General features: G+C 39.7%; 1 protein-coding gene across 1 annotated transcript in view; it reads right to left on the reverse strand.

Annotated features, from left to right (window-relative positions):
* Positions 1-19,121, reverse strand: part of CPM (carboxypeptidase M) — a 36,773-nt gene that overhangs the window by 16,407 nt on the left and 1,245 nt on the right. The window lies entirely within an intron of this gene.

Here is a 19,121-nt window from a genome sequence, read left to right on the forward strand (position 1 = left end):
GCTATTACAGAAACGAAAACAAAAATGCTGTGGCAACTGCAGTACCTTCAGGAAGGGGAGAAAGAAGATGAAGAAGACAGAAGGAATGCTACAAGGTGTACTGGAACAACTGTGAGATGGGTAAAACTGAAGTCAGTTTTTGCCAAATAAATTATTATTTAACAGGTTTAAATCCTCTCAGGCTTAGGATCAAGAAGCAACAAGACAGCACTAAGAGCAGACAGATCCAACAAGGAGAGGTCTTGGGATCCCCTAGTTTTACACAGCCACTCTAGAAGACATTGGTGTTCAACCCTCACATCTATATGTTACATACAAAGCTGTGGGATGCTGCTACTGACTCATTAAAGGACAATGTGAGCAAGCAATCCACGCTTTTAAAAGTAAGTTCACAGTAAGTGCTTTGGTGAGGAAGCTGTTTATTTGGCTTTGTTCTATGCAGAGCAAGTTTCATTAAAAAAAAAATAAAAAATAATAGTTTGACTTCTGTAAGTCTAGACAAGTTAGAGTGGAGAAACCAGAGACGCCAGTTTTTAAGCACCTCCTTCTTCAGAAAGGAAAGGAAAAAGAACCACCAGTCCCCACCACCACCACCCCAGATCATCTCCCATCCAAAACCTCCAGAGGTCCCTTCCAACCTCAACCATCCTGCAATTCTGTGATAATAGAGGACAAGTCTGGCTGCAGTAGTATATGTTTGGAACTGAAAAAAAAATCCTACTAATGAAAAAACATGCTATTTTTACTCAAAATCAAGCTGGGACAACAACCTCCATTTCTACCTCTGCATCCTCTCCATGATTGTATCCAGGGGCAACCTATATAGAACCAAGGAAGTCCTGCCAGAGTGCTCCTACGATTCTTTGTCCTTATGCCCTCTGAGCCATTCTGCCCAGCTCTTCTTCCTTCTACTGGAAGGAAATTTCAGACATCCCTCCTTGGTGCCTGACTTGTCAGTTGCCGTATGGATTGCTGCACTGAGAGGAACATACATGCTTACCATTGTGATCACAGCCTTTCCACAACAGCCCAAACATAAGATGACTACTCTGAACCTACAAAGTGCAGCTTCCCTAGCTAGGGATTCATCAGACCAAGCTATGTTGCGAAAGAGCACAGCCGACATCTAAAAGACAGAGGTGAAATTATAAGATTATGGTAGCAAAGGACTTATACTGGGGATCTGATGGTGTCCCAGCGCTCTCTTGGATGAGGTGGATACAGCTAAACTGTATAATACATGGTTTCCTACAGAGGAGACATATACTTTCTATGAGGCTATAAATTCATTCGGCCCTAGGACTGCCCATTGTCTGTGTGAGTACCAAAGATGCAGACAGGGCTTCAAAATATCTCAGTGACAATGGGTTCAATGAATTACATGTAAAAAGCCCTTCCAGAGCAAGTGAAATAGGTGCTAATTAAAAGCATTATTTTCCTCACATCCCTGATGATTTCCTATACAAGCACAAAGCAGTGACCTAGAAGGTGAGATACCCTGTTTCCCTGAAAATAAGACGGGGTGTTATATTATTTTTTTGCTCCAAAAGATGCACTAGGGCTTATTTTCAGGGAATGTCTTATTTTTCCATGAACGACAATCTATATTTATTCTTGAACAAAAAAATTCAACATTTATTCAAACATAGTCACGTCATCACATTCTGTCACATTTGTCCTGCTGCATTCTATTGCCAATTAATTTTACTTTTTTACATGTGTAGCTGCCTGGATACTATCTAAATTGACTTTTTTAATGAACTGTAACTAGGGTTTATTTTTGGAGTAGGGCTTATACTTCAAGCCTCCTCAAAAATCCTGGAAAGTCATGGTAGGACTTATTTTCAGGGTAGGTCTTATTTTTGGGAAAACAGGGTAGCTTAGTGCAGGATCAGGACATCAAACCAACAAATCTATTTGTCACATTTATATTACCTTTCTGTACTTAACTATTGTCTAATACATAAAATACCCAACCAATCACAACAGCCAAACAATATTGTAGTCCCTAGGACATGAAGCACCTTATCTCACAAATAACCAGACAGCCCCTGGAAAGGGAACAGATCACAAGGGCAATTTTAAATCCAGCTACTAGCAATGACAACATCCACATCCATACATACAGGTTTCTTGGAGCACCTCCTGAGCCAATGTAGAATAGTGCCATATTCTTTATCTGCTTTCCCATAGCAGCACTAGCACTGATTCAATACCATATATACTAAATGAACAAGAGTCAAAGTACAGCTAAAAGGCTATAGTTATATCTGTCATTTAAGACTTTCTACAAATAGTAGTGTATTCTGATATCAATTTAAATATATATATATTTCCAGTGCTTTGCCATCAGCAGTGTTCATTCCTGCTGCTATCATTGTGAAATTGCACTCATGGGAAACACAAGAAAGAACTAAGTATAGACTGCTATTAAGTACTGATTTAAATCGGCCTTTCCAGCATTACTGTTTAGACTGTTTATAGTTTGTGTGAGGGCCATCTAAATGATAAACACTCCCATGAACTGAGACACCAATTATTTCCTGGCATTTCCAGCTTGTGAGAAGTATTAAACCTACCATTAACAATTAAAATAAATTCCTGTGTCTGCTCAGCCTGCAGTACTGGATATTGTACCTATGAGGGATGATGTAAGATTTCTTCCCATACAGCAGTAATTTACTGCATATAAAACAATTCAGCATACAGATAAAGTTTCCTTTAATCAGTAAAGCCTAGATAACTCTGTTTTTGTACATGAAGTGAACAGCTAAGCTACCTCCCATGCTTTGAATCAACTGAATGTATACCAAAAAGCCATTTCTCACGGCCAAAACAGAACCGATTTTAAGTAATTAGTGAATTATATTTCAAGTACGCAAGACAAACATGTGCCTCTGTATCTCACAACAAGCAACAAGACTTGCACTGGACCAGAGCTAGATCCAGATCCCACAGGTCCTAGTAGAATGAGCAGTCTTTTTCAGTTTCGTAGGATTGCCACAGGTCATGGCACAGTATCAGTATTCTAAATACATCTACAACACCTGGGCATTAGGATGGATAAGTGAATCTGATCTCCAGATCTAGCGGGAAAGAAACCAAATCAATTTGTAGATGTTACAGTCTGGATTGCACTCCCTGGTTTATTTTGTTCTGAAATTTATTTCTACATTTCTTCACTTTACAGATTCATTTATATAAAAAGGAACTGTTGTCATTCCAAATGAACTTATGGCTAGGAAATGAAGTGAAATGACTGGGCAATGCACCAGACCCACTCTCAGTACCACTCAGGCTAGGCTACTGATTCAAAAGCTTGCGTGGAGGTCCACTTTGACCCAGAAGCTGACTACAGTCCTCCTGGGCTCGCCATGTGTTGCACACTGACTTCATGGGTAGGAACTGCAGTAATGCTGATCCATGTTGAGGCAGTCCCTACCTAGAAAGGCGCAAGACAGACAAAAGAGGAAGAAAAACTGACCCTCATTAGAATACAAGGTCCTAGTACAATTTAATCATACAAACAGTCACAGAATCATAGAACAGCCTGAGCTGGAATGGACTTTCAGAAGATCACCTGGTCCAACCTTCCATGGAAAAGTGAGCCTACATGAGATTATTGAGCACTCTTTCCAACTGCATCTTCAAAACTTCCAGTGCTGGGGACTCCATGACATCCTAGGGAAGTCGTTTCAGTGAGTGATTGTTCTCACTATAAAAATGTCTTATATTGAGATGAAACCTCTCCCAGTGCAACTTTCATCCATTGTCCCCTGTCTTTTTCCACCTGGCTCCTTGTGAAGAGCGAGCATCTGTCCTCTCTGTAGCCACTCTTTAAGTACACCAAGCATTCTCTTCTCCAGGAAGAAGAGCCTGAACTCCTTCACTCTTTCCTCAGAGGGCAGGTTCTCCAGCCCTTTGATCATCTTCACGGCCCCCCTTTGGACCCTCTCCAGTCTGTCCACATCTTTCTTGATTTGTGGGGACCAGAACTGGACACAACACTCCAGGTACAGTCTGACAAACACTGAGTAGAGCAGGATGATCATATCTTTATCTCAGCAAGTGACACCCCTGTGGATGCAGCCCAGGGTCCAATTTGCCTTCATTGCTGTAGCAGTGCACTGCCGACTCATGTTCAACTCATTGTCCACCAGGACTTCCCTGGTTCCTTTCAGCAAGGCACCACCCAGCCACACAGACCCTAGCCTGTACTGGGCTCTTGAGCTATTCCATCCCAGGTGCAGGACTTTGCATTTGTCTTTGTTAAACTTCATACTGTTCTTGCTATCAACCTCCTTCCAGCCTGCCCAGGCCTATCTCTGTCCATCTTAATGGCTCACCCATCTGACTTGTCTACCTCACCACCATTTGGTGTCACCAGCAAACAGGGTGACAGTGCTTTCAATCCCATTGTCCAGATCATTTATGAAGACGAACACTGTAGGGTCCAGTATAGATCCCTGGGGATCCACCTTGTGACAGGCTGCCGGCCTGAGTAAAAGCCACTGATCACCATAACCTCCAAATATGGCCTGTTAGCCAGTTTCCTACCTATCTCATAGGCCACCTATCCAAACTTCTTCTTGCCATTTGTCCAGGAGAGGGCTGTGGGAAACAGTGTCAAAAAACATCTACTCTGGCTCTAGATCTGACCAAATACCTATTTGAACAGTACAGCACTGAACATACTTCATACAAAACTTGCTCTGGCACTGGCTACAAAATTGAGTTTTTAGATGTCTAGATCCAAGCCTCAGATATGAATCTACTTGTATCCATCTATGCTACCTATAAAACTAGATTATGAAAAAAGACAACATGACATTATGCCAGATAAAAGTAATGACCTCAAAAATATACCTTTGAGATTTGATACAAAGGGAAGCAAATTGTTGTGGCTTGTATTTCATATCCTCTTCCATAAAATGTACTAATTTTTACTCTTACTTATCCCATGTTTGGCAACAAACTCTACATGCCAAGTAGCATTTATCAGGGTGGTTTGCATATTACCTGGAAATTTGTGGCCCTGAGCTGTAGGGAAGGCCACCTTAGTAGTAAGAAAAGAAGACAGACAGATAAGTTAAATAGAAATGGCAAACAACTTTAAAGCTTTATTATTTTTCTTCAGATTATTGACTACTGTTACTTCAGCAGTCCTTAGAACTTGTCCTCTCAGGGCTTCATTCTGTCACACTCCACACAAACTTTTAAAATATGTTTCTGACCCTCAAAGCATGCAATCAAAGCACTGCGAAATAAGAAGGGGGACCAGACAGACAAGGTTTTATTCAATGAGAACATAAGAGGGTGGTGACTATGCCTTCAGCATAGCCTGTATCAATCCTGCTCAGTTCCAGTGTAAGCAAAAGAGCTTCAGCCTAGATTCTATGATGAGAACAACAAGTAACAGTAGTGAAATAAACATACCAGCTGATTTTTGTAACAGATTCTACTGCAAGAGCAACCACTACATAATCATGGTTTGACAGAAGAAAGAGAAATTATGCAAATAACTAGCATCTGCATTACTTACACAAAATATTGTAGGGAGAGAGGATGGCATAAGAGTCACTCCTTGATAATTCTTCTGTAGATATACCATAATCCCCATATAATCTCCCATATGCTCTTTAATCCACTCTAACTGTGCATACTAATACTGGAAACATTTCCCTAACTGCATTTGGCAACGTACTCTTATGTCTTGGGATAATCCATCCTTACTGGCTACCTGAAATACTAGTATAAATCTAGGTTAATTGTTACCATACAAGATACTAAGACATCTTTACAGTTTTCTTTTTATTTCAGGACTATGTCAGGGTATTTTCCCAGATGCATCTGACACCCGTTTTCTGAGACTAAGTCAAACTATGCTTATTGCCACATAAAGTTTCTAATCTTCCAGGAAGAGAGGGATCAAGAACTCGATCCTGACTTTATCTCTTCTAACTTTTAAATCACGTTCACAGTGAATCAGTTTCTCTGCTAACACAAAGGGTTCTTCAGCTTTTAATTTTTCTGATCTGTACTTGCGTTCCCTGCAAAGCTCAGTAGTATCAGTGTGTAACACAAGAGTACAATTGACCACTATGTGCACACACATAGGCAAGAAGATGGAAATGCAAGAACATTAAATGCTTATCTAACTTAGTATTGTACTTCCAAGCTTCAGTATAAAGACAAAGTGTTAGTTTCTCCATGGTAACAGTGGGGCACCACTCTCTTCCAGCAAAACACTACCACAGCTAATGAAGAACTTCAGGAGCAATTCCCTTTTGCTAAGCAAGCACCAGCAGCATCCTTGCCCTACAGTACTCTGATTTGCCATCACCAGTTCAAGATGGAAAACGTAAAGCTATTTTGGAACTTGTCTTCCACAAGAGGACTGCTCAAAGGTACACACAGCTTGATTCAAATTCTAACAGAATTTGAGTTACCAACATGTTACCTATATAACCAGAAACATTTAATCAGAATGACTGTTGTAGTAGCATTGCAGAAGTAGCCTTACAAACACGAACAAATATGTGAATTTAATCTAGCCCAACTGTTGAATAAACCACCCTTCAGATTATGGTAAGTAATACAAATGTATCCTTTGGGGATATAAATTTTGTAAATTACCAGCCAAAAAAGGCAGCTGTCTCGGCTCAATAAACAGATACTCTGTCTAGTTTATACTCAGAATAACCTACGTACCTGAGGCTGGGATCACATAGATATCTTTATGAAAAACTGTAGTACATCAGACTCTCTTGTGAGAGCTTATCTTCGCTTTCAGTATGCTATGTTCTCATGGTCCACTGAGACAGAAAGAATTATCTGAAGACTTGGCATGTATTAGCAGCAGTAATGAACAAAGTTCGTAACCCAACAAGAGCTAGGGCACTTTGAACATAAGAAATTCTTCATGATATTTTGAAGGATTAAAAAGATCCAGATCAATCACATATTTTAACTAGGCATATCTGGCAAAATTCAGCATGGTGCATAGGTAAGCAGAACACATCAAAAGAACCCGAGGTAACATTAGACTGCAGGTCTTACCATTGCCACCCCCACTCCACAGTGATAGCGCTTCTTATTTAGGGAGGGAACCGAAGGTTTTACCACTTGGTTTTTACTACTTATTTTGTTTTATCAAGTTTTTTTGTTGTTGTTTTACTGCTTGTTTTGTTTCCCCAAGTATCCTGCTTAATGGAGAGACCGTAAAAGAGGTCATACTTAACAAGAACTAACCTAACCACACTGTTATTAATAAGCTATTGGAAGGAGTAAAAACCATTGATAAGGAAGCCAATGCTGGCTTGAAGATAACAGCAAGACAGATCAATTGGTACAGTATCTGTTAAGCATTTTTAAATTTTATTTCGAAGTGTTAGGACTATCCTGTGCCCTGTGTTTCTACCTGTGATATTTCTTGCGATACAAAGGACCAGAATGTTTCTGCAACAGATGCACTACCACTGATGTAGTTACTATGCTGGGGCCACTACTTAATACTCCTGGTCCCTTTCCACGTATCCCTTATTACAGACATAACGTTACCTCTCTCTCAAGTCAAAAAATAAAAGTAACAATTTGCCACAATTTAATAAGCACACGTCTACTTCCATATATTATACAAGCCAATCCAATTTAGAGTCAGTACCTTATAAGCAGAACTGTAGGAATAACCAACAACTCTAAAAGTCTAGATACAGTTTATTTGTAACCAAAGCACTTGGGAAGGGAAGGGAAGAAGTCAAAACAGTTCATGGTTCATGTACTTACTTATCTTCCTAAAGGTTTACAAATCATTGATTGATTGGGACATTTATAGCTGCTTCAAACACTTTCACAGGACTTCTGTCTTAGGAGAATGACAACCCTTTCCCATGTATACATGACTCATGCTGCATTATTTCCAGTTCTCATAATCAAGCAGAGAACACTCTTTATACACGAAAAACACAAAAAATGCCAATCCAGAGCACAGTCTCCTTATGGTTTATGGGAACAAATCAAGAAATAAAAATAAAATTTAAAAATTCAAATAAAAGCAACCCAGAGGAGAATACTGTTTTAAAATTAATATACACTACCCTTACTCAGTATTGCTCACTAAGAAGAGAACACTACAAACACATAGAATTAGCCTGAACAGGCATTCCCCCACTATTTACACTAACTGGTTTTATATTCACTCCCAGAAACCAAACAGACTATTTTTCCTTTTCACCAACTCTTGTTTCTATGACCACAGAGTTTTTAAACCTAGTTCTAAAAAGAGTGCTTATTTTCTGAGAAAGATGTGAGACTGGTATGCATCCAGTAATTTTCAGAAAAGCTATTGTATGCATAAAGAAAAATTATCCATTCACAACAGTACTGTGGGATCATCATGAGCAAAGTGATCATTTATAATGCAAACCAGGCGCAAAGATGGGGCTGGTTTGTTCAAGTGCAATTTATCCGGATTTGACAGTTTTATTTGGCCTGCCCTTTTACCACCAGAAGCAAAGGAAGCCAAAACTATTTCTGCCACCTGAAGGCAATGGAGGGGAGTAGAAAGCCAAGAGGAGACTACAGGTTGTTGCTCCTTCATGGCTAAGAAGTTGCTGGTGCACTTTGAGAGTTTAAGTGCATTAAAACGCTTCATCAGGTAACCTGTTCCGCATATCCTGTAGACGTCCTTGGCAGATCCCAGACACTATGTTAGCTTCAGGAATAGGAAGCCCCAAACAATACACACCTCAACACTGGCAAGAGAGTCCTACAAATTCAGAGAGTGAGCTGCTTTCCCTTGCTCCCCCTCCACCCCTTTTTTATCTGGCAAGAGAAGAAAAAATGCAAAATAGAATAACTTTTTAAAAATAATCCAATTCTTATAATCATCGTCTGTCTCTGGTTTAGTTAACAAGCTACGTTAGTTTGACCAGTTTCTTCCAGATTCTCTCTCAAAAAGGGTAATAAAATGTCTCCTTAGAAAGATCAGGTACTGCCTTTTAGGAAAGGCAGCAGCACTACAAGGAACTAAAATTCAGGCAGCATTACTATCCACAGAGTAACTCAGTCCTTTGTCTCTTTAAGAAACATGTTCTAGGTGGCCTTTGTTTCCTTTTGGATTTGGAGGTCAGCTTAATGCAATTGTGCATCAAAGCAACCTTTGTACTTAACCTACTTTAGGTCCACCACAATTAGGAAAAACGCTTTATCAGAAACAGCCAGGTTGCTTGTTGCTGGAAATGCTACTGAGTAAGTATCATTCTGTGCCTACCTTATTCCTAGGCTTTTCTCTAGCAATTACTGGAAAAAAGAACACCGGACCAGACTGGGCTTTTGAACTGATACAGTAGGACTATATTTCTTACTGAGAGCACAGTTTGTTTTTATTTTAGCTTTAGGACAAATGTTACTTTTGCAGACCTGATCAAGCTCTGCTTTGATGCCTCAGGTAACCGCAGGACCCATGGATGTAGAACAATTGGCTCAGAACAAACAGGAAATGTAACTCAACTGTCCTAAATCCACTGTGAGGTCGGCATGTTACACAACAGCTACAGTCATTTAATTAAATAACTCCAGCTGCCATGAACTGACCTTTCCCACAAGTCAGCCCTACACATCAAGCTGCGGAATCATCTGCTTAGAAGCATCCTCTGAACTTTTCCTCACATCTGAACCACTGTGTAGATAAGAGTTACTGTGCCAGAAGTGGAGTAGTTTATGGGTAGAGGGTGGCATCTCAGCTGGGAGGGGAAGAGAACTGCATCCAGACCTATGCATTATTTGTTTCATCTCCAGTAGTTACCTAGTTCAGAAAAAAATTCTGAAAGTAGAACTGGCAATCATATGCATATCCAGCTTTCATTCAAAGCACAAAAAGAAAACAAACAAAAAACTAATACCAAACAAACATACAAAAAAAAAAAAATGGAGCCTTAGAGAAAAAGATCTAGATCTCTCTTCTATGCAAAGTCATGCATAGAACAACTGCCTAAGGAACAAATGCTTCAGGGTAAGAAGTCACATCTTCCCTTCCAAGTAATTAATGTATTATGAGCATGTCTCTGTACTTATGTGGACTAGATGAACATACTATGCCATACCATAGCTACATATAGTAAGGCTTTAATTAGGCAGCCCTGAGAATCAGAGACATTGGTAGCTCCAAGGATCTACAGCCAGAGGTCATAGGCAGAAAGGCCATCCAGAAGGGATGCATTGCTCCCTGCCTTCTGTGGGACATGAATAAAAAGCTACTAGAAACATTTTTCTATTAAAAATCCTCATCCCCTGAAGTGAGGTAGGAGGCATGTGTTACTGAGCTCTCCTCAAGAGAATTCAGACAGATTGACCATCTATGTAAAACACGGGCATAGGATGAGAGTTTTGTTTCTTCTTAAGTAAGTCTGTTACTAGAATTTCTTTAAAAATTAAGAGCATTGTACTGAAAGGGCAATTCTACCCCCATCACTGATCATTACCATCAGTGTTCACCCAATTTTCCCTATAACTAGGGAAATATAAGCCCTGTAGCTAGACCAAAAGACTAGCAAATACAGTTTGTGACAGGCTAATAAACAAACCTAATCTGGTGGCAGAAGACCCTTAATTGATATCCATCTCTCCATTAATGATTATGCTTTCTTTTTTTCTTTACTACAGAATCTCTTTCTCTTGGTGTGCTACTCTACAGCATCTGAAAAACAGCAGTCTGAGGAAGTGAATACTTATTTAGGACCAGTATAAGTCAACACTGAGTTACACATAAAAAGTTACTTGAAGTCAGAGTACAGGTATAATTTGCCCCTTGCAATCAGTAGACCATAAATTACAGTTAAATTATCAGATAGTTATGAGCAACACAAAGGACCACAAGCTGTTTCAAGATCACACTTCTTATTTACATGGCTAAAAATTTATGTACTATTCTCCAAAAAGCAGAATCCTACAAATGAGAGGGAAAAACTCCAGTAATGTATCTGTCCATAGTGTACCATTCTTAGTATCCTGAGCTCTGTGGTTTTGTGTTTGGTTGTTTTTATAGAAAACATCTACTACATATTTACTTTCTCAACACTAGTTAGAGGAGATGGAGACAGACAAGAATCAAACTGCATCCAGCAGCTGCAATTGCTGATTCTATGTTACACAAGCTCCCTAGTATTGCTGACTTCACTGGTGTGAATTATGATATCCAGTTGTCAAGTCTGTCTACTTCTAAACAAACATGGAAAGCTGAAAAGTGTTGCTGAGGGAAAACAGGATGGCTTCAGATCTCTGCTGCTCTGAAGGAGAGCTTGACAAACATACGCTGCAAGTGGACAACTACAAAGCAAGAGACAAAGCGAAGGCAAGAGAGCAGAATTTTTTTCCCCACAATGCTGGTTTTAAACAAATGCTGCTCACGTGAACAGGGGACTATTTCTAAATAGATCGGATCTTTCCATTTCAAAGTTACAACATAAAGACTGCAGTACTAGATAGCAGTGCTTTTACGAGAAGTGTTTGATCTACGTTGCTAGGATAGGTTCCCTTCAAACAGGTGCTTGAATTTTTTTTCTCCAGGCTGGGGCAGAAACCTCTGGTATGGCAGCTTTCACAGAAAAAAACCTTTCCACAAGATTGTCTGCAACAAGTGTTGTGTGTGTGTTTGCATGTATGTAAAATAAAACTGTATAACATACAAACACATACATACTCTTTCATTATTATTTATAGGTGTAAGAGATAGCATAGATGGCAAGACAAAGACTATTGACCAATTCACAGCAAGCATAAAAAAGAGAAGCTTTAAGCAAATTATTTTACTTTCAAGGGAATGCTCAGAGTCAGTCAGTAACTGCATCTCTAAGAGTAATGTCTTAACTTATCAATCTTTAAAGTATCTGATGCTGACCAACCTGTGTACTTTTTATATGTTATTTGCATAAAAAACCTAAGCATATTGATGGGAAAGCGATGTTAAGTCATGTTGTCATCAGACAAAAATCTTAGTGCTTGGCTGTCAGAAGACTGATTGCACACAAACCTCTGTCACATTATGGTAGTCAAACTACTTGTTGCAGATGGTAGAAGTGCTATGACTTTTCTCCTAGAAGTAGACATACACAGTATTCACATTTAAACTAATTCTGGTAACTAAATTGTTAGAGGAGGCAGTCAGATGAAATATAAAAGTGTGTTTCAACATTTAAAGTCCTTTTAGCTTTGGTTAGGACAAATGGACTCAGAAGTTAAATCTAATGTAGTAACAGTGAGTTCTATTTAAGCACATGGTTTAGAGCAAAGCTCAGCTGGAAGCTGAAGACTTAAAAATACAGGCTAGTACTTCTTGTTTTTAAAGTCACGGTTTAGCCTTGACTACATAAACCCTGAAGGAGCCAGTCTTCCTCCTCTGTTTTTTTTTCCCCTTCCCATCACAGTGACTCACATAATATGCTGCAAATAGAGCTTACAAGGCTGTTAAGACCAAACCCACCCATGAACCCAAACACTCTTTCAATAATAAAATGAACATATAAATCTACCTAGACTCTTGTTAACCTACATTTATATGCCACAAGTACTAGTCACGTATATGCCACTAGACAAGGACAAATGAAAAAGACTAGAACAAAGATGATTAAGAAGGAAAAGAGCAAATTGCACATAAGGGGAAAAAAATTTTCAAAGAGAAGTAGGCAAGAATGGGTAAAAGTTTAACTACCACAATAAGTTTTAGAATGCCCATTTTTTCCTGAAACTCTGAGCCAAGTAACTTCAGTACGCTTTACATGAGGCCCTCGGAGTGGGAAATGTCGCTCTTGTTTCTAAAAATGAACATCGAAAATCTCAATGCTTATATTATCTATACATGCCATACTAAAGAGATTTGTGGGGTGGGAGATGAGGAGGAGGGAAGGGAAGGCAAGACATTATCGGGGATTGGAGGCAGGAGGAAAGCCATCTGTAGCAGTCATTCAAATGGAACAAACAGAAGGTAATAGCGTTCTATGCAAACATACCTCACATCATGTAACCACAGGAAAAATAGTTGCAATATTCTCTTTAAACACATCACATTCCCTGTGGATTTTCCTCTAGACAGTTTTTAAATTCAAGATGAAAAGAGTCTATTTTATCACAATTTTTTTTTCCTTCCCTCTTTTTTAAAACACACTGGTACTCGCATTCATTTTGTAAAAACATTTAATAATGGGTAACATGAGAAATTTACCTCTAAGTACACTGAGCTATGTATGACCTTCTCATTCTATTTTTGAACAGTGCCAAGACCCCTGAAACTAACCTGATAAGAACAATTATAGTAAAGTACAAACATTTTATGGGTGTCTATTTCAGGTTTTGTTTTCTCCAGCAGTAAAACTTGTTTTCTGGTATTTTAAACTAAGCAAAACCATCCAGAATATTAGTGTTTTTAATGTAAATGCAATAAAATTACAGTGCATTTTACTATGGATGGTAGTAACACAGCCTCCTTCATACTATATCACAAGCAATGTCTGAAAATAAGTTCCTATTTTTCCCCAGGTAGACATAATTTTTCATCTGAAAACACAGATTATCAATATATAGAAAAGTACAATACCTGGCCTTTTGTTATTAAAATAGTTCCACTGGAGTGCAATGAACCCGAAGGTAGCACTTCCCTTCTACAGCCTCCCTTACATGCTTGAAAGTATCAATCATGCTGTCTCAGAAAAGACAGGAGATTTAAACTGATCCCTGACATCTCTTGGGCACATGTTCCACTGATGTTTGTACAAAATGATGTCAGGGATAGGTTAATTGCCTGGGTTCTCTATTAACCACAGCACCAGGCAGGCTCACGCCTCCTACTGCACTACTCGACTCCTAATCCCGAGCACAGGGGTGTAACTACTCCTATATTTATACAGTCCTAAAATTACATTCAGCGCTTTGAAGGCAACCGTGAGGCTGATGTGGCCCTGGTGAAAATGAGTTTGACACCCCTGCCCTAGTGCATCCTGTTGCTGAAGTTACAGCTGCTTGTGAGATGGAAACCTGGATGAGACGGAAACCTGGATGAGACGGAAACCTGGATGAGACGGAAACCTGGATGAGACGGAAACCTGGGCACGCACGGTTCCGTTCTGTTTTCCGAGGGGTGAAACCCATGAATGCAGGCAGGAAGGAGACATAATGAGCTCCAACAGGCAACCCATCTGAGTCCCTGGGAAACCTGGCCTGCTGTGAGCTCTGTTGAGCACACCTTCCCTGTAGTACAGAGTACCCTCCATGCACACAGCCGTGTGGAAGTCCTTCTCATGCATGGACTTTAAAACCAAACCAGCTTCTCTCTCCATAGACATAGGGATAACAGAAGGCTAATAAGTGAGACTTTTTGGGGTGGACTAGTGAAAATTAGCAAAGTGCTTAAGATTAATGGATGGAATGTGCCAGTTGGAGGGCAACAAAGAGAGCAACTGAATAGCAAGCAGCAGAATAGGATGATTAAACCACACATTTCTCACCTAGAAAAGCTTTCAGGACAGCTCTTTTTCAAGAAGCTATTTCTGAAAATTTCTAATGAAAGTACAATGAAATCTTTAGCTTTGCTTTTTGCCTCTCCAATGACAGAATATGCCAGAGAGATGTTAATCCTTTAAGTTAACTTTGAAGCTCTTCAGTAGGTAAAGACAAAGGTACTTTAAAAATACACAGCTTTTTGCTCAGTAAGCAGAATCTGGTTTAAGGATGATGTTTACAACTGTTCTAATTTGACTGGAATTCTAAAAATGCAGACTGGCCTCCTGAAAAGCTAGATCTAAAACAAGCTGTAATTGACATGCTATCACTTTATCTGAATCCAGAGTGTATCTCAAAAGAGTTTTTAAAGAGTGTGGCTCTACTACAAAAGCCACTCACCTCTTTTAACCTTGTTTGCCTTTATTCTCCTAAAAAGGTCATCAGGTCTATCTAAGAGAAGCCTGAGCCACCACACTTTTTTTTTTTTTCCTAAAAAGAATAATACTAGGATAACTTGAACAATGAAAGGCCACAGATCATACACATATATAAAATATTCTCTTTTTGGTAATGCACACTGTAATATTTGCTTGCTGAAGAGTCAGTCTGTTTTTCACAGGCATTAGGCAGGGCAAGTTAATATATTACACAAGGTCCTGATCTCCAGCCTGCTACAGATCTGCAGCCTCCTCTATTATACAGTACACATACTGTACTGAGGTTGGATATTGTGCATATCAGAAACAGAGCTCCTGCCAAAGATCTTTTATTAGCTTATTCAACAATACATCTGAAACAATATAAAAGAATCAATGTATTTTTTGGGCCACAACACATCTCTGCCTGCCTGCTTATAAGACCATATCAGGTCTTTCATAAACTACAAATCTTGAGGGATTTGAGGTTACCTACTAAATTAGAACAAACAGATAACACTCAGTTTTTCAGCCAATGTGCTACATCTTTTTCAGCTCCCTTCTCCCTTTGTTTATGGATAATAACTTAGCAGATGAGATGCATAACTAAATATCATGGCTTCCAAATGTACAGACCTGGAGACTGAACAGGCCATTGCCAGTCTAGAACACATTCTTCCCCATAATCTGGCAGAAGTGTTTCCGGTAATCCAGTAGAGGGGTGGTAAATTTCCATATGATGGTGTAAACCACCAGAAAACAGATGAAGCATCTTTTAGTTTGTTTTCCACTGGTGCTCTTCGTACTAGTTCTGTTGTGTACCTTGCTGTTGTAGTCTACATACATCAACTAAACAGACCTTGTAAATCTCACCTGATATCTATCTGTGACAAATCATACTTGACTACTTGACTGCTTACCTTTTATGCAAAAACCACTGTCTTAGTGAAAGAGAGGAAAGCACTTTATTTCTTTAGCTTTGACCTTAGCAAGGCTTTCAACAGAACCACAGACTCAGTTGGAATGGACCTCTGGAGGCTGCCTGGTCCAACCACCCCAAGTCAAGCAGGGCCACCTAAAACCAGTCACCTACGACTGTGCCTAGACAGGTTTTGAGTACCTCCAAGGATGGAGGTTCCCCAGCCTCCATGAGCAGCCTGTTCCAGTGCTCAGTCAACCTCATAGTATCTTTGTAAACAAGCTGGGAACGTATAGATTAGATGAGCAGACTACAGTGAGGTGTACTGAGTCTGTGTGGTAAGGTTTTGGTAGGGGAGCTACAGGAGTGGCTTGTATGGGAAGCTGCTAAAAGCTTCTGCTGTGTCTGATAGAGCTAATGGCAGATAGCTCCAAGATGGACCCACCACTGACCAAAGCTGAGCCCATCAGCAAACAGTGGTAGCACCTGGTGTCCAGCCAGGGTCAACCCACCACAAGAGGTCAGAAGCTGGTGAGACTGCACAATTGGTTGTTTAAGTGACAACAAATGATTAGCAGCATTCCTCAGGGGCCAATACCGAAGCTGATATTGGTTTAACATCTTAACATCAGGGCCAGGGCCAGCATTCAGAGGGGCCTCGACGAGTTGAAGGAATTTGTTAACAGAAAACTCAAAGTCTGACAAAGGTAAATGTACAGTCCTGCACCTGGAACAGAAGAAGCCCATTTTGAGATTATCAGCCCAAAAATATAACCACATGCTTGTACAGGCTGCAGACTAACTGGGCTGCAGTTCAGCAACCTGAGGGTTGCAGGGTGTGGAAGGAATGTCCAGGTGGACAAGATAAATGTGAGTCAGTATTGTGCTCTCGCAGCAGAAAAGGCAACCTGTATGCTGGGCTGCATCAGCAAGAACATAAGCCAGCAGCTTGAGGGAAAATATGTTCCTCCACTCAACCTTAATAAAGCTACATCTGGAGTAGCATGTTCAGTGGTGGGTTCCCTAATGCAAAAGAGGCACCACCACACTTAAGTCCCATGGAGATCTGCTGAGATGATCACACTGTATTCAGGGAGGTTGGTTTGTTTAACCTGGAGGATGATACAGCTACAACCTTCCACTACCTGAAGGGACATTACAGAGAAGACAGAGCCAGACCATTCTTAGACATACACAGCAAAAGGGCAGGTAACAACTCACAGCAGGGGAAACTCTAATCCAATGCAAGAAAAGAATTTTGAACAAAGGTAGTTGAGCAGTGAATCAGCTACCCAGAGACCGTGTAGAATCTCCATCCTTGCAGATATTCAAAACTTGGGTGGAGAGTGCCCTGAGCATCATAATCTAACTTTCAAGTTAGCCTAGCTTTGAACAGGAGCTCAAACTAGATGGCCTCCAGACTTAAATTACTTTATGATCTGCACCTTACTTTGTGATCTGCACATGAGGTTTCTGACATGAAGAGTGATCAGATATTTCTGTTAAAGACTTACATGCAATCACTTTCTGAAGTGGTAATGCAAAGGTCCCTATTACCCTCCACATTTTGGCTTCCAGGAGTGGATTCTATAGCCTCGCAGAACTGGGTCCATGCACACCAATCAAAACTCAAGCCTTTGCTTCACATTCTTCATAATCCAAGTCTAGATAGCAGTATATAATACTAGATTATTAGATAAAATTAGAGTTAAACCTAGATTAGTTTTAAGAATAACATGGGAACGATAGCCATTCATGATACCAGTACAATTATGTCTGGTGGCTTTATAGCCACCACTCTGATTCATAGGATTTTGTATTCATTATCCACAATTTCCACATCGGGAATGTCAACAGCTCATTAGAAAAGTTACCACATCACACTGATCTCAATTTTAGAATGTTTAAATTAATTTCTGCTTCTCATCATCAACAAATACATTTCGTTAACACAGTTTAGCTAATTGGTAGTGGGACAACACTAGTAAATCCACACAAGTAAGCACACGTGCATGCACATACACGTGTTTTTGTCGGTTTATCTAAGAGGAATAGAATTTCAGCCCATTGACCAAAACTGAAACTTCATTTTCACAAAAGCTATATAACCACTGTTGTCACGAAACTTTCTAAAGGTCTGAGGGGAAAAAAAAAAGAGAGAGTGACTCTAATTTAGTGCCATCCTCGACCATATTTCAGGAGATTCTAAAGGTACCTTTCTTAACAAGGGTAGAAATCTCTTAACATGTAGAAAAAAAAGAACAGAGAAGCACTGAACGCTTTTCCCTGCCATTCTGCTTTATACGGCACTGAGAAAGTTTCCACTGCCCACCTATTTCATTCAGCAGTATGCTGCAGGCACACAGGACATGCAAAAAGCATGATGATTGCCTTTTTGTGAATCACGATGTATAACTGGCAGAACAAGGGAGATCCCACATAATCCTCTTCTCTCCCACAGTTGGCAAAGCAGAAGAAGGCAATATACCAAAATCTGAATAAAGTTCCAGTGCATTGCTCAATCACAATCAAGAGATGATGCATTTCCAGTTTTCATGCCAATGGAACTCAGACAAGTTGAATACTTCATCTTATCAACTTTCATACATCTAGAGAGGTAAAACCAAAATTTCAATCTCTACAGTTAGATGAAAGGCTTTGTCCTACCTGCATGAAGATAAGCCAGAGTTCATGCCAGAGATGTTAGAATCTAGCTAATATTTTAATGATAGGACTTAGTCCCCTTAAGGTAGGAACATGAGGATGTGGATAATTGGTAGTTTGGCCTGGAGGAAACTGTACTCAAATGGACTAGACTTCCCTTGTGTGGATGAATAACATAATCTAACATGATTATGCCTTTGACAAAACCAAGAACAATACAACTTAAATAACTTTAAGATTCCTTGTCCAGTTTGATTCTTCCCACAACAAGAGACTTTCTAAACAATGAACATAGACATGCACTGAGACAAGATGCCATATCCATGGCAACATGACAGCTGTTCAATACCTCACTGAAACAGAACACACTTTTCAACTAGAAGTTATGTCTTGGAAAAACACAAGTATTCCGAATACACACATCATAACACAATGAAGTAGGTATGAAAACAAACTGCTAACAGGAGGTATGAAATGAAACTACTAGCATCCTTCATTGTTATCTACCCAGAAATCTGTAGATTATTTTTTTAAACACAAGCATAGATTTGATAATGGATTCTACAACTGTCTCATTTAATGGCATGAAATGGGATTAAAAGAACAGATTATGCTTCTAAAGAATGAACTTC

Source organism: Columba livia, chromosome 1 (assembly GCF_036013475.1).
Source record: "Columba livia isolate bColLiv1 breed racing homer chromosome 1, bColLiv1.pat.W.v2, whole genome shotgun sequence".
In the NCBI taxonomy this organism is placed as follows: Eukaryota; Metazoa; Chordata; class Aves; order Columbiformes; family Columbidae; genus Columba; species Columba livia.